Below are 13511 nucleotides of genomic sequence, written 5' to 3'. Positions count from 1 at the left end.
AACTTTAATATGATAGACTCTTTCTTTGGCAGAGGAGGAAGACGTCACAGGAACTTAGGGTCATGAGCTTGGGATCTGCTTAATTATACTATTGTACAATAAGCATGCATTAATTAGGCAACACCCATAATCAACATGAAAGAATAAAAACAGCTCTTACTACTAAAGCATCACTATTGATTTCTATAAACACCAAAATAATATCCCTTCTAGGCCCATTACACAGGTAATAATAACCATTCACTTAATTAACACTGACTCACAGTGAAAAATTCAATCTGAGTACTTATAACATCCACATTAATATCAAGAAGCTTCATTAGAATTAATACCACAATAAATATAAAATGAATTAGTAATGACTACACCATTATTTTAAAGCATTCCTATTTGTAGTCCTGTATTTACTTTAATCATCATCACTCTAAATAGCAATTAACGAAAGCTGGGCTGGGCCTATTTGTGTAGAAATAAAAACGGCATATAACTGCTACCCAGTGCAAGTCTTGCACATTTTATTTGCACTCATGCATCAACACACTCAAGAGTATGGGAAGTTACTTTACATATTCTATATAGCATTGGGGAGAAAAATAAAACCATTCTACAATCAAGTTTCCTCACTGGTTTCAAATGTTCATTCTTTCTCAACAGCCACTTTTGATTCAAGATGTTAGCAGAGTGCCCAGCACATAGTAGGCATAAATATTTGTTAATCATTCCTTCACCCATGTGATATATACAAAAGAGTTCAAAATGCAGTGCTTGGGTGCAATCTTAAAAAATGACAGAATGATCTCAATTCATTTCCAAGGCAAACCATTAAATATCACGGTAAACCTAACTCTATGCCCCAATCACTCATGCCAAAGAAGCTGAAGTTAACTGTTTCTATGAAGGCCTACAACACCTTCTAGAACTAATACCAAAAAAAAAAGATGTTCTTTTCATCATAGAGGATTGGAATGCAAAAGTAGGAGGTCAAGAGGTGCTTGAAATAATAGGCAAGTTTGGCCTTGGAGGGGCTTCCCTTGTGGATCAGCTGGTAAAAAATCCACCTGCAATGCAGGAGACCCTGGTTCAATTCCTGGGTCAGGAAGATCCCCTGGAGAAGGGATAGGCTGCCCACTCCAGGATTCTTGGGCTTCCCTGGTGGCTCAGATGGTAAAGAATTCTCCAGCAGTGCGGGAGACCTGGGTTCAATCCCTGGGTTGGAAAGATCCCCTGGAGAAGGGAATGGCTATCCACTCCAGTATTCTGGCCTGGAGAATTCCACGAACAGAGGAACCTGGCAGGCTATAGTCCATGGGGCCGCAAAGAGTCAGACATAACTGAGTGACTTTCACTTCACTTCACTTGGCCTTGGCATACAAAATGAAGCATGGCAGAGGCTCACAGAGTTTTGTCAAGAGAACGCACTGATCATAACAAACACTCTTTACCAACAACCCAAGAGACAAGTGTACACATGGACATCACAGGTGATCAATAACGAAATGAGGTCGTGTTCTTCACAGCCAAAGATGAAGAAGCTCTATACAGTCAACAAAAACAAGACTGGGAGCTGACTGTGGCTCAGATTATGAGCTCCTTACTGCAAAAGCAGGCTTAAATCAAAGGAAGTAAGGAAAAGCACTAAGCCATTCAGGTATTGTTATTATTATTGTTATTGTTTTTGTTCAGTCACTAGGTTATGACTGACACTTTATGACCCCATGGACTGCAGCACACCAGGCTCCCCTGTCCTTCACTATCTCCTGGATTTTGCTCATATTCATGTTCTTTGAGTCAGTGATGCTATCTAACCATCTCATCCTCTGCTACCTCCTTCTCCTTTTACCTTCAGTCTTTCCCAGCATCAAGGTCTTTTCCAGTGAATTAGCTCTTCACATCAGGTAGCCTAAAATAGTGGAGCTTCAGCATCAGCAACAGTCCTTCCGAAGAATATTCAGGGTTGATTTCCTTAAGAATTGATTTGTTTGATCTTCTTGCAGTTCAAGGGATTCCCAAGAGTCTTCTCCAACACCACTGTTCAAAAGCATCAATTCTTAGGCATTCAGCCTTCCTTATGGTCCAACTTGCACATCCATGCATGACTACTGGGAAAACCATAGCTTTGACTATGCAGACCTTTGTCAGCAAAGGGATGTCTCTGTTTTTTAATATGCTGTCTAGGTTTGTCATAGCTTTTCTTCCAAGGAGCAAGCACCTTTTAATTTCATGGCTGCAGTCACCATCTGCAGTGATTTTGGAGTCCAAGAAAACAAAATCTGTCACTGCTTCTACTTTTTCCCTTCTATTTGCCATGAAGTCAAATAGATGAAGCCAGATTCCATGATCTTAGTTTTTCGAATGTTGAGTTTTAAGCTAGCTTTTTCACTCTCCTTTCACCCTCATCAAGAAATTCTTTAGTTCCTCTTTCCTTTCTGCCATTAGAGTAATAGCATCTGCATATCTGAGGTTGTTGATATTGCTCCTGGCAATCTTGATTCCAGCTTGGGATTTATCCAGCCTGGCATTTCTCATGATGTACTCTGCATATAAGTTAAATAAGCAGAGTGACAATATACAACCTTGTGGTACTCTTTTCCCAATTTTGAACCAGTCAGATGCTGCAAGTCTAACTGTTCTAACTGTTGCTTTTGATCCACATACAGGTCTCTTAAAAGACAGGTAGGAGTGGTCTGGTATTCCTATCTCTAAGAATTTTCCATAATTTGTCATGATCTATATAGTCAAAGGCTTTAGCCTAGTCAATGAAGCAGATGCAGATGTTTTTCTGGAACTTCCTTGCTTTCTCCGTGATCCAATGAATATTGGCAGTTGGATCTCTGGTTCCTCTGCCTCTTCAAAACCCAGCTTGTACATCTAGAAGTTCTCAGTTCACCTTCTGTTAAAGTCTACCTTGAAGGATTTGGAGCATAACCTTGCTAGTATGGAAATGAGTGCATTTGTCTGCTAGTTTGAACATTCTTTGGCATTGCCCTTCTTCGAGATTGGAATGAAAACTGACCTTTCCCAGTCCTGTGGCCACTGCTGAGTTTTCCAACTGACTGACAGACTGAGTGCAACACTTTCATAGCATCATCTTTTGGGTATTAAATGATCAACTGGAATTCCATCATCTCCTCTAGCTTTGTTCATAATAATGCTTCCCAAGGCCCACTTGACTCCACATTCCAGGACGTCTGGCATTAGGTAAGTGACCACACCCTCATGGCTATTAGTGTCATTAAATGCCTTTTGTACAGTTCTTCTGTATTTTCTTGCCACCTCTTCTTAAACTCTTCTGCTTCTGCCAGGTCCTTACCATTTCTGTCCTTTATTGCCCATCTTTTCATGAAATGTTTCCTGGCTGTCTCCAATTTTCCTGAAGAGCTTTCTAGTCTCTCCCATTCTATTGTTTTCTTCTATTTCTTTGCATTTTTTGTTTAAGAAGGCCTTCTTATATCTCTGGGCTATTCTCTGGAACTCTGCATTCAATTGGGTATATCTTTCCTTTTCTTCTCTCCCTGACTTTTACTTCTCTTCTTTGCTCAACTATTTGTAAAGCCTCCTCAGACAACCTACTTGCCTTCTTGCATTTCTTTTTCTTGGAATGGTGTTGATCACTGCCTCCTAAACAATATTATGAACCTCTGTCCTCAGTTCTTCAGGTACTCTGTCTACCAGAACTAATCTCTTGAATATATTTCTCACTGTATAATCATAAGGGATTTGATTTAGAATTATTGCAGGTAGTGACTGCAATCATGTAGTTAAAGATGCTTACTCCTTGGAAGGAAAGCTATGACAAAACTCGACATTGTATTAAAAAGCAAGGACATCATTTTGCAACTAAGGTCCATCTAGTCAAAACTCTGGTTTTTCCAGTAGCTGTGTACAGTTGTGGGAGTTGGACCATGAAGAAGGGTGAGCACTGAAGAATTGATGCTTTCGAAATTTGGTTCTAGAGAAGACTCCTGAGAGTCCCTTGGACTGCATGGAGATCAAACCAGTCAATCCTAAAGGAGATCAGTCCTGAATATTCATTGAAAATACTGTTGCTGATCCTGCAGCGCCATACTTAGGCCGCCTGATGGGAAGAGCAGACTCATTGGAAAAGACCCTGATGCTGGGAAAGATTGAAGGTGGGAGGAGAAGGGGGCAGCAGAGGATGAGATGGTTGGGTGGCATCACCCATTCAATGAACATGAATTTGAGCAAACTCTGGGAGATAGTTGAGGACAGAGGAAACTGTTGTGTTATAGTCTACGGGGTTATGAAGATTCAGCCCTAACTTAGTGACTGAATAAGAACAAATGATATATACAGGTCCAGGAGGACTCTAGTTACACTTGGGTTTTTAATTTTAGTGTTGATCCCAAACAGTCTGTCACTGACTAGCTGTGTATACAGCCAAACTGGACAGATGTTATTAAGTTGGAATAATACAGGGAGAGGATATAACCTCCCCCTGTCTGCCAGCTATCCCTACTGAATTGGGATAAGGAATATCATAAATTGGTTTTCATTCACAATGAGTCATTTGGGAAGAAAATTAAGGAAAGAAACTATGAAGACCTCTTTTCATTCTCTGTATTTCCATTCTAATTGATTGAATCATGATTTTTTCAGGATGTTAGGAACTTGTTTGCCTTAATCAGAGCAACTCTGATGAAAGAAGACAAAGAGGATAAGAAATGACACTAACAAAACTGTCCTTCCACAATGAATCTCCTTGCTAATGAAAAGTATCTCCACACTGGCTTTTGCAGAATCTTAAGTATTGATCATATTTGAATTGAAGAAAGCAGAATGGAATGGAAATAATTTAAGTTGCTGTTAATTTAAAACACTGTCTGAGTGGATAAAGAAGACATACATGCATAATGGTATATTACTCATCCATAAGAAAGAACAAAATTCTGCCATTTGCAGTAACATGGATGGACCTAGAGAATAGTACACTAAGTGAAGTAAATCAGAAAGAGAAAGAAAATGACCGTATAATGTCACTTATATGTCAAACCACAAATATGATACAAATGAACCTATTTGGAAAACAGAAACAGACTCACTTACAGAAAACAAATTAGTGGTTACCAGTGGGGAAGAGCAAGATAAGGGTACAGGCTTAAGAAATCCAAACGACTGTGTGTAAAAACAGATAAGCAACAAGGATATATTGTATAGCACAGGAAAATAGAGCCATTGTCTTATAATACTCTGAGAGTGAAAGTGAAAGTCACTCAGCCGTGTCTGACTCTTTGCAACCCCATGTGCTAGACAGTCCATGGAATTCTCCAGCCAGAATACTGGAGTGGGTAGCCTCTCCCTTTTCCAGGGAATCTTCCCAAACCAGGGATCGAACCGAGGTCTCCCCCATTGCAGGTGGATCCTTTACCAACTGAGCTATCAGGGAAGCCTGTAATACTTTAATGGAATATAATCTGTAAAAATACTGACTACTGTGCTGCACAATTGAAACTAATATAATACCGTAAATCAGTTTTACTTCAAAAGACTGTTTATTATGTGTATTCATTCTTAAGTACTGGATTAAGTCAGAAGCCTCTCATTTCACACACCACTGACCATGCGATAAAGGGGAAATTCCTCCAAAAGAACATCACAGAGGCCTCGGGACACGGGACGGGAAGCTAGGAGTATGTGTTTGATATATGGGAGAGGATGCGTCCACATGGAAGTTTGGTTCTGTTTGGGGTTCACAGGCTACTTGATGGGTGCTGTCGATGATCAAACTTCTGCTCCACACGTGCCATCTAAACCATCTGCCTTTGCTCTTAATTGCTTTCATTCTTTTTTCTCTCAAATTGTGTAACCATTTGTCTACCAGAAAAAAACTTGGGATTTGCTGACCAGGAGAGAGTAACTGTGTTTCAAGACTCTGCAAGCTTTGAAAACCAGAGGCAGCAAAGAAGCAAGCTGCTGTTTATATAAAAAGGTAAACATTAAATCCAGGTAGAGAAACAAAACACGATTTATTATCCTATTGATCTCTAAGAGACTAATGCCTTTCCCTTTCCTACAGGCATTTATCCAATATACTTTGCATGCACCACGGCAGCAATCTGTAACCCACTTACGGAAGTGTCAGCAGGATCGTCTTTAACACCGACATTGCGTGACTAGGGAACGGTATCCTGGGTGAGGCTGCTGGGGCACAGTATGGCATAAAACCACATCAGGCCTCTTCCACCTCTAGCTTGAGGCCATTCTCTGCCTCTGAAAGGGAAAGGACATAGGAATCTGAGAAGTGAGGAAGAAAATTCAGGGTTCCTTCTTTTCTGTACCTCTAGGTCAACACTCTAATCTGACCTAGAATCCACCATTCTTCACACAGTCACTTTGTGCCAGGGACCTTACATAAACTTTTTTATATATATCTTTATAATGAAATACTAATGTATGAGTATATCCATTTATAGATGAGAATCTATGTAAATGACTCAACATATTGTGTGTTACAATGAGAAAGCAACTTTTAAATATGCGCCTCCACCACAAAGAAAGCTCCAGCTATTTAGTCATGAAGTTCCATAACTAAAAGAAGTTCACAAACTGAAGACTGAAGATTAAAATATATAGGTGATGGTAAGACAAATACCTCCACAAATATCAGAGCCACTTTTGTGGGAGGTTATGTGTAAGGACATTTTATCCTAGCCCTGCGTGTGAAGTGGATGAACTCTTCTCAACAACTTTGTCAAAAACATTTACTAAACACCAGGCTAAAATACAGAATCCTGTGCTAGGTACTGTTGGGGTTTTAAGACTTTATTTCTAATATGTGAGACTGCAAGCTTTTCTCTCTCATCTTGGATCAAGTGATCGCCTCTTTTCAATTTCGCGAGATAGCTTTTGAGAGCACTCTTGGAGATCATAAAAGTATCTGGGCACTCTGCCACCGTGTACTTTGTACTGTAACATGGTGAAAAAAAGGGTGAGAACAAGGAAAGTGGGTAGGGGAGACTCTAAATAGATGATGCTACAATCTAAACAGACTAGGGGGGACGAGAATGTAACATGAAATCAAGGAAAGTGGAGGTTAATAATAATAATAATCACATCTAATCTTTGTCAGAGCTTGCAGTGTTCCACGTGCAGTCCTAAGAGCTTTATGCACATTACCTAATTAAGTCCTCATGATAATGCTTTCATTTAGGAACTATTATTTTCCTCAAGTTGCCAATGAGAACGCTGAAGGCTGAAGGTTAGCATCTAACTCAAACTAGTTAGTGGGTAGTGACATCTGGATTCTAATGCAGGATGTCTGACTCCAGTCATCCTTAATCATCACGTGTCAGGAAACAAAAGGAGAAAGTAAAAAAGAAAGAGAACCTGCAAGAACATAGTGGAAAAGGCAAGGATGAACCTGTGCTCCTAATGCAAGTGGCGTGACGCGGAGTAAGGCGCCAGCACCCAGGACCAGCCTGAACAATAATACACATACAAAAAATAGACTAATCACAGGTGGTCGGCTCCACGAATTTTCACAAAGTAAGCACACACCTGTGTGACCTCACTCATGCAATGTGTACAAACTTTGTAGCCAAGAAACAAACTTTTGCCCCCTCCATCCCTCTCTCTCCAGTTACCAACTCCCTTAAAGGGCGATCATCTGATTTTGCAACTAGAGATTAGTTTTGCCTTTAAAAATGGAACCGCATACTAATACGTATATTTTCTTGACTGGCTTCTTTTTAAAAAATGTTTTGTTTGAGAGATCTATTCATATGAGAGCAACGAGCAATAGTTTATTTATTCTACTGATGCATAGGACCCACTGTATAAATATACTATCGTTGATTTATCCAGTACACAGCTGATGACTGTTTGCATTGTTTACCATGTCTGTTGCGACTGCAAGAAAGTCTTAGAGCAGTCCAAGGACAGTTTGGTAGGAAACAAAGCAAGAATCCTAAATGGTTCTACCCTCAGTAGAAGAATTAATTTAAAATAAAATAATTGCACAGAAGAAGCAGCAGAAATCTTTCATATCTAGACTTTGGCACTAAATGATAGAAAAATAAATAAATATAGTCCTTGACAATCTGCAAACACAAGTTGGTTTCTATGTATTTTAATGATTTAAATTCACATTATCTGCACAATTAGCTTCCTAGAATCCCAGGCCTTTTAAATATAAGCTATAAATCCCCAAATAGATAAGTAAATAAATTCACATGGTGTACCTCAATCCAAAATCAAAGTATTCCCACAGATAAAATTCTAAGAAATATGATCTAGTAGTCCAGAAAGATAAAAACACTCAAGGGAATGAAGTCTTATAAGGGATCAGCTGCAGACATCTAAAACTCCTTTCTGCTATTAGCATTTAAAAATGGGAAAAAGAGGTCACACACAGAAGCATGTAACAATCATGTTTTATAAAAACCATTTAGATTTGCTAGATATACATAGGAAATTCTGTAAATTAAACTTAAAAGCAGAAATCTAAAATTCAATGAGTAAGTTTGAAAGAAGCCTGTGCAGAGGTGAAGAAATAATTTGTAACAGAATATTTCACTTAACAAATTAGATAGATTTAACGTAGCAAAACAGGGAGATGGAAAATATAAAATAGAGATTGAGAGATATGAAGATAAAAGGAAAAGTTCTAACACATCCTATTGATGCTCCAGGAATACCAGTACAGGTGGGCATCATCCAATCTGCCAAGGGCCTGAAGAGAACAAAAAGGCAGAGGAAGGGTAAACTTTGCCCTCTGCTTGAGGCAGGACATGCATCTCCTATCTGGGCATATCGGTGCTACTGCTTTGAACTCAGACAGGGATTTACACCTTTTTCCCTGGATCTTGGGCTTCCCAGGTGGCTCAGTAGTAAAGAATCCACCTGCCAATGCAGGAGACTCAAGAGAGGTGGCTTCTATCCCTGGCTGGGGAAGATCCCCTGGAGTAGGAAATGGAAACATGACCAGTATTCCTGTCTGGAAAATTCCATGGAGAGAGGAGCCTGGAGGGCTACAATTCATGGGGTCACAAAGAGTCAGACATGACTGAGCTGTTGAGCATGTACACACACACACACACCCTGGTCCTTGGACATTTGGACTCCAGCTGAGACTTACATCTATGGCTCCCCCGGTTCCTAGGCCTTTGGATTTGGACTGAAACTACACCACTAGCTCTCCTTACAGACGGCAAATCATGGGATGTCTCAGCCTCCAAGATCACATGAGTCCATGTCTCAAAATAAATCTTTTTATGTTATCTATATATAGTCTATCATTTCACAAGAAGGGCAGTACTAAAGAATGTTCAAGAGAAGTGAAGCGATGTGAAAGTTGCTCAGTCGTGTCTGACTCTTTGCGACCCCATGGACTATACAGTCCATCGAATTCTCCAGGCCAGAATATTGGAGTGGGTTGCCTTTCCCTTCTCTAGAAGGGAAATTTTTGGCAAAGGAGAATTTCAACAGAATTTTTATTTATAAGTCTTTAAGCCACAAGCAAAGAAAATAAAGAACTAGAAGTGGAAAGAGTTACGCCGGCCTTCTCTTGGGTTGGCCAAAAAGTTTGTTCAAGTTTTTCTGTTACATCTTCTTTCCCTTCCTTCCTCCTTCTCTCCTTCCCTCTCCCTGTCTGCGTTTTGCTTTTTTCCTTAGTTTTGTATATTGATTCTCAATTCATTTTCTTGATTCTTCAATGTCCTTCTCATCTCATTCTATTACTTTACTCATTTTGTCTTTGAATCTCACTGTACTTCTAGGATGAAACATATTACAGTCTTTTTACTTTTCTTCATAACTAATATTCTAATATTGCACAGTTTTCATGTCATTTATTATATTCTTTCCATGCTTAATTTGAGAAAGCATATCGACTATAAAAGTAAAAGACTCTGTAGGGCTTCTGTGCTGCTGCTTCTGCCACTGCTACTGCTATTGAGTCACCGCTGTGTCTCATTCTGCAACCCCATGGACTGTAGCCCACCAGGCTCTTCTGTCTGTGGGATTTCCCAGGCAAGATACTGGAGTAGATTGCCATTTCCTTCCCCAGAGGCTATCCCCAACCCAGAGATCAAATCAGGCAAGAATACTGGTGTGCCATTCCCTTCTCTAGGGGATCTTCCTGACCCAGGGGTGGAACCTGGGTCTCTTGCACTGTGGGCAGATTCTTTACCATTGAGCCACCTTGGAAGCCCATAAGGATCTTAAAAGTCTAGGAAATACAAATTATATTTTCTCAATAAAATTTGCCTTATTTCCAGGCATTTTGACAGCTTCTATTTGCTATGAGAGAGTGTGACAGAATCAGCATGATTTCTTTCCTTTCAATCTCTACCTAGTTAATTATCTTTTCCACTGAGTTATGAGCTAAAGACTAGGCCCATGCCTGATACACAGGAGATGGCAATGTGTGTGCCTGTCTGGGTGTTTGTGGGAGGTGTGTGTTTGTGTGTGTGTGTGTGTGTATGCGTGTGTGTGTGTGCGTGCCTTATAGGGTAGAGAGAGAATGATTGAAAGATCTTCTGGATTCCCTCCACACCTGTCTCTCACATCAAATGGCCTATACCAGGATTGACTTCATGTAGTTTGAGAGTAATCAACCCCAAGAGAGAATAATTCAGGGATGGTAATCATTAAACTATTAAAAGCAGATTCTGTGTCAACTGAAGATTTTCTTAAAGTTTTCTTTTGCAAGATCTTGCTCTAGAAACAATGCTGGTTAACCACTCTCTGATACTAAATTGCACATTAAACTTCTCCATTTTTCTTCAGGCAGAAAAAAAGATTTTTAAAACTAAGAGATTCCTGAAATCTTAAGAAGTAATGGATGAAACATTCTAAATATGAGTGTGAAATTACTAATGTAGAGTAACCTTTCCTGGAGAGTGAGACTAATTCTTTATCACAGTACTCAATAGGTTTTATTTCGAAGGTGCTTAGGATGGCCCATAAGCCGCATGTCAAATCCCCTAATATTCCTTCAGCATATTAAGAGATGATGCTTAAAATTCTGAATTTTCTATAACTGAAGTTAGCATTCTCCCTGCAGCATATATAACTGATCATTTTCTGAAAATAGGTTTGGGTAAGGATGAGGCATATCTAGAGAACTTGGCACTTGAATTGGAACAATTGTCTGAAGGTACAAGACCACCAGGGGCTAGTGTGACAGATGACAGTTATTTCACAAACTGGTCTAAGCTTGGTCTTTCTCCCTTTCAAAATGCTTTTCCCAGTGGAAACTGCCTGTGTAGGACATATCCAATCAATGAGTTTCAGCTGTCATCATGATCGACATGGATCACTGAACAATTGAATAGACTTTGATGATCAGTATTGATTGTGAATGTTTCTGAAATTAAAATATTGGATATTTTATGGACTATTCATTTCATGAATGTAGAATATAGTCATTGAACCATGAGTCTTTAATTCCCATGATGGTTACCTCATCTTAGGCAAACTAAAACTTTTCTTCTAAAAGAAGGAGAATTGTAAATGTCTACAGAAAAGATGTAGGTAAGAGCCTAAGATTTCTTGAATTCAACATTAAAAAAAAAAATTAAAACATGCTCTAAAAAGTCAGCTATATATGGTGATCATTCTGATGCACTCAGTTTAGATGCCTTAGGTCTCCAGTGTAAACTCTGTGTTAAGGGCAGTGTTAATTTAATCAACAGTTATTGATGAAGTGGGCATTATATCAGGCACTTTCTATGTACAGAGATTCGGGCACCTTTCTAAATGCAAAGATGAAATAGTGCCACGTCTTTTGTTGCATGGGGGGAGACAACCATGATGAGATCATCACAGGAAGGCTACATTGTCAGTGAGGTATTTGGTGAGTGCAGAATGAGGGAACTAGCTACAGGATGCGGGAAGGATGAAGCTTTCTGAGGAAATGATCACAGGCTGATGCCATATTAGAATAGGATTTTGCTTAAGGAAAGTAATTAACTATGTAAAGAGAAGGATGGAACTCGGGTGGATGAAGAACAACCCAGACAGAAAGGAAAGTGCTTCTGCAGCCAAGACGGTATAGCACGTTGAAGAATCTGAGGGAAGCCTAGTGTGGCTGAGAGCAAAATGCAAAAAGCAAGTAAGCTGAAACATGAGGCTGGAACAAGAGGAAGTGATAAGCAAATGGAGAGGATCCGAGTAGCAGGTCTTACGCCTCAGAAAACCTGAGACAGTCTCAGTTTATGCCTGTTGTCTAATATAAAAATAACATACCCTTTCATTCTTAAATGCACTCCAGCCTGCTGAGGGAATTATATTATTACCCTAGTTAAAGGTCATGTTACAGATTTTGGTCTTTATCCTAACTTCTAACAATGGGAAATAATTAAAATGTTCAATGGGTTGGCTACGGCTCACTGTGGGAGCAAGAACTCTGGCAGAGGAGACCTTAGGAAAATATTATTCTTCTTATTATTCTCTTTATGTTTCCTTTTGTTCAGTTGTTGGTATTGTTTTTATTAATTTAATTTAAAACTTTTAAAAAATATCTTTTAAATGTTTCTATTTTCAGTTTATTATTTTTTGCATTTTTTCCCCCCTGTTCTAGTTCTTTTTTTCTGCCTAACTTTTCGTTTCTGTTTCTTTGGTTCCATTTTTAATCATTTGTCTTGAACTTGACTTGTCTATTTTCTTCTTGTTTGTGTGTGTACATGTGTTGTTGCTGTTTTTTGTTTTGCTTTTGCTACTTTTCTTGGGTACTGTTTGTCTGGGGTTTTTTCTTTTCTTTTCTTTTCTCTTTTTCTTCTCCGGCAGCATTTTGCATCTTGTGGGTTCTAGGTTCTCCATCCAGGGTTTGGGCCTCAGCCTGCAGAATGGAAGGACCAGTTCTAGGACACTGAGCTGCCAGAGAATCCCAAACCCCAGGTAACATTAATCCATGAGAACTCGCATGGAGGCCTCCATCTCGACACCAAGATTTGGCTCTGCTCAGCTGTCTACAGGCTCCAGTGCTAGACACTTCATGCCAATCAGCCAGCAAGACCGGAACACAGCCCCACCCATCAGCAGACAGGCTGCCTAAAGACACACTTAGCTCACTGATACACCAAAACACAGCCTTCCTGCAGCCTTGCCTATCAGAAAAAGACTCCACCCACCAGAGAGCAGGCACTGTGATTAAAAGTCTTCTATCAAACAAAAGTCCAGGGCCAGATGGTTTCCCAGGCAAATTATTTCAAATGTTTAGAGAAGAGCTAACACTTACCCTTAAACTGTTTCAAAAAATTGCAGAGGAAAGAACATTCCCAAGCCCATTCTACCAAGCCACCACCAGTGTGACACCTAAACCAGACAAAGAAATCACAAAAGAGAAAATTACAGGCCGATATCACCGGTGAATATAGATGCAAAAGTCCTCAACAAAATGCTAGCAAGCCAAATCCAACAACACATTAAAAAAGTCATACACCATGATCAAGAGGAATTTATCCCAGAGATGCAGGGATTCTTCAATATATGCAATCAATGTGATACACCATATTGACAAATTAAAAGATAAAATCCATATGGTAATCTCA

The 13511-nt window shown here is 39.5% G+C and overlaps 1 long non-coding RNA gene across 1 annotated transcript in view; it reads right to left on the bottom strand.

Moving 5' to 3' along the window:
• LOC133042367 (uncharacterized) overlaps window positions 1-13511 on the bottom strand; it is a 56994-nt gene that overhangs the window by 30657 nt on the left and 12826 nt on the right. Inside the window, exon 2 of the long non-coding RNA XR_009689480.1 lies at window positions 6090-6228. This is a non-coding gene — a long non-coding RNA (uncharacterized LOC133042367). The remainder of the gene's footprint in view (window positions 1-6089; window positions 6229-13511) is intronic.

This window comes from Dama dama, chromosome 21, assembly GCF_033118175.1.
Source record: "Dama dama isolate Ldn47 chromosome 21, ASM3311817v1, whole genome shotgun sequence".
NCBI classification, from domain to species: domain Eukaryota; kingdom Metazoa; phylum Chordata; class Mammalia; order Artiodactyla; family Cervidae; genus Dama; species Dama dama.
The sequence above is the reverse complement of the archived record's forward strand: the minus strand, read 5'-3'. Positions and strand labels throughout refer to the sequence as shown.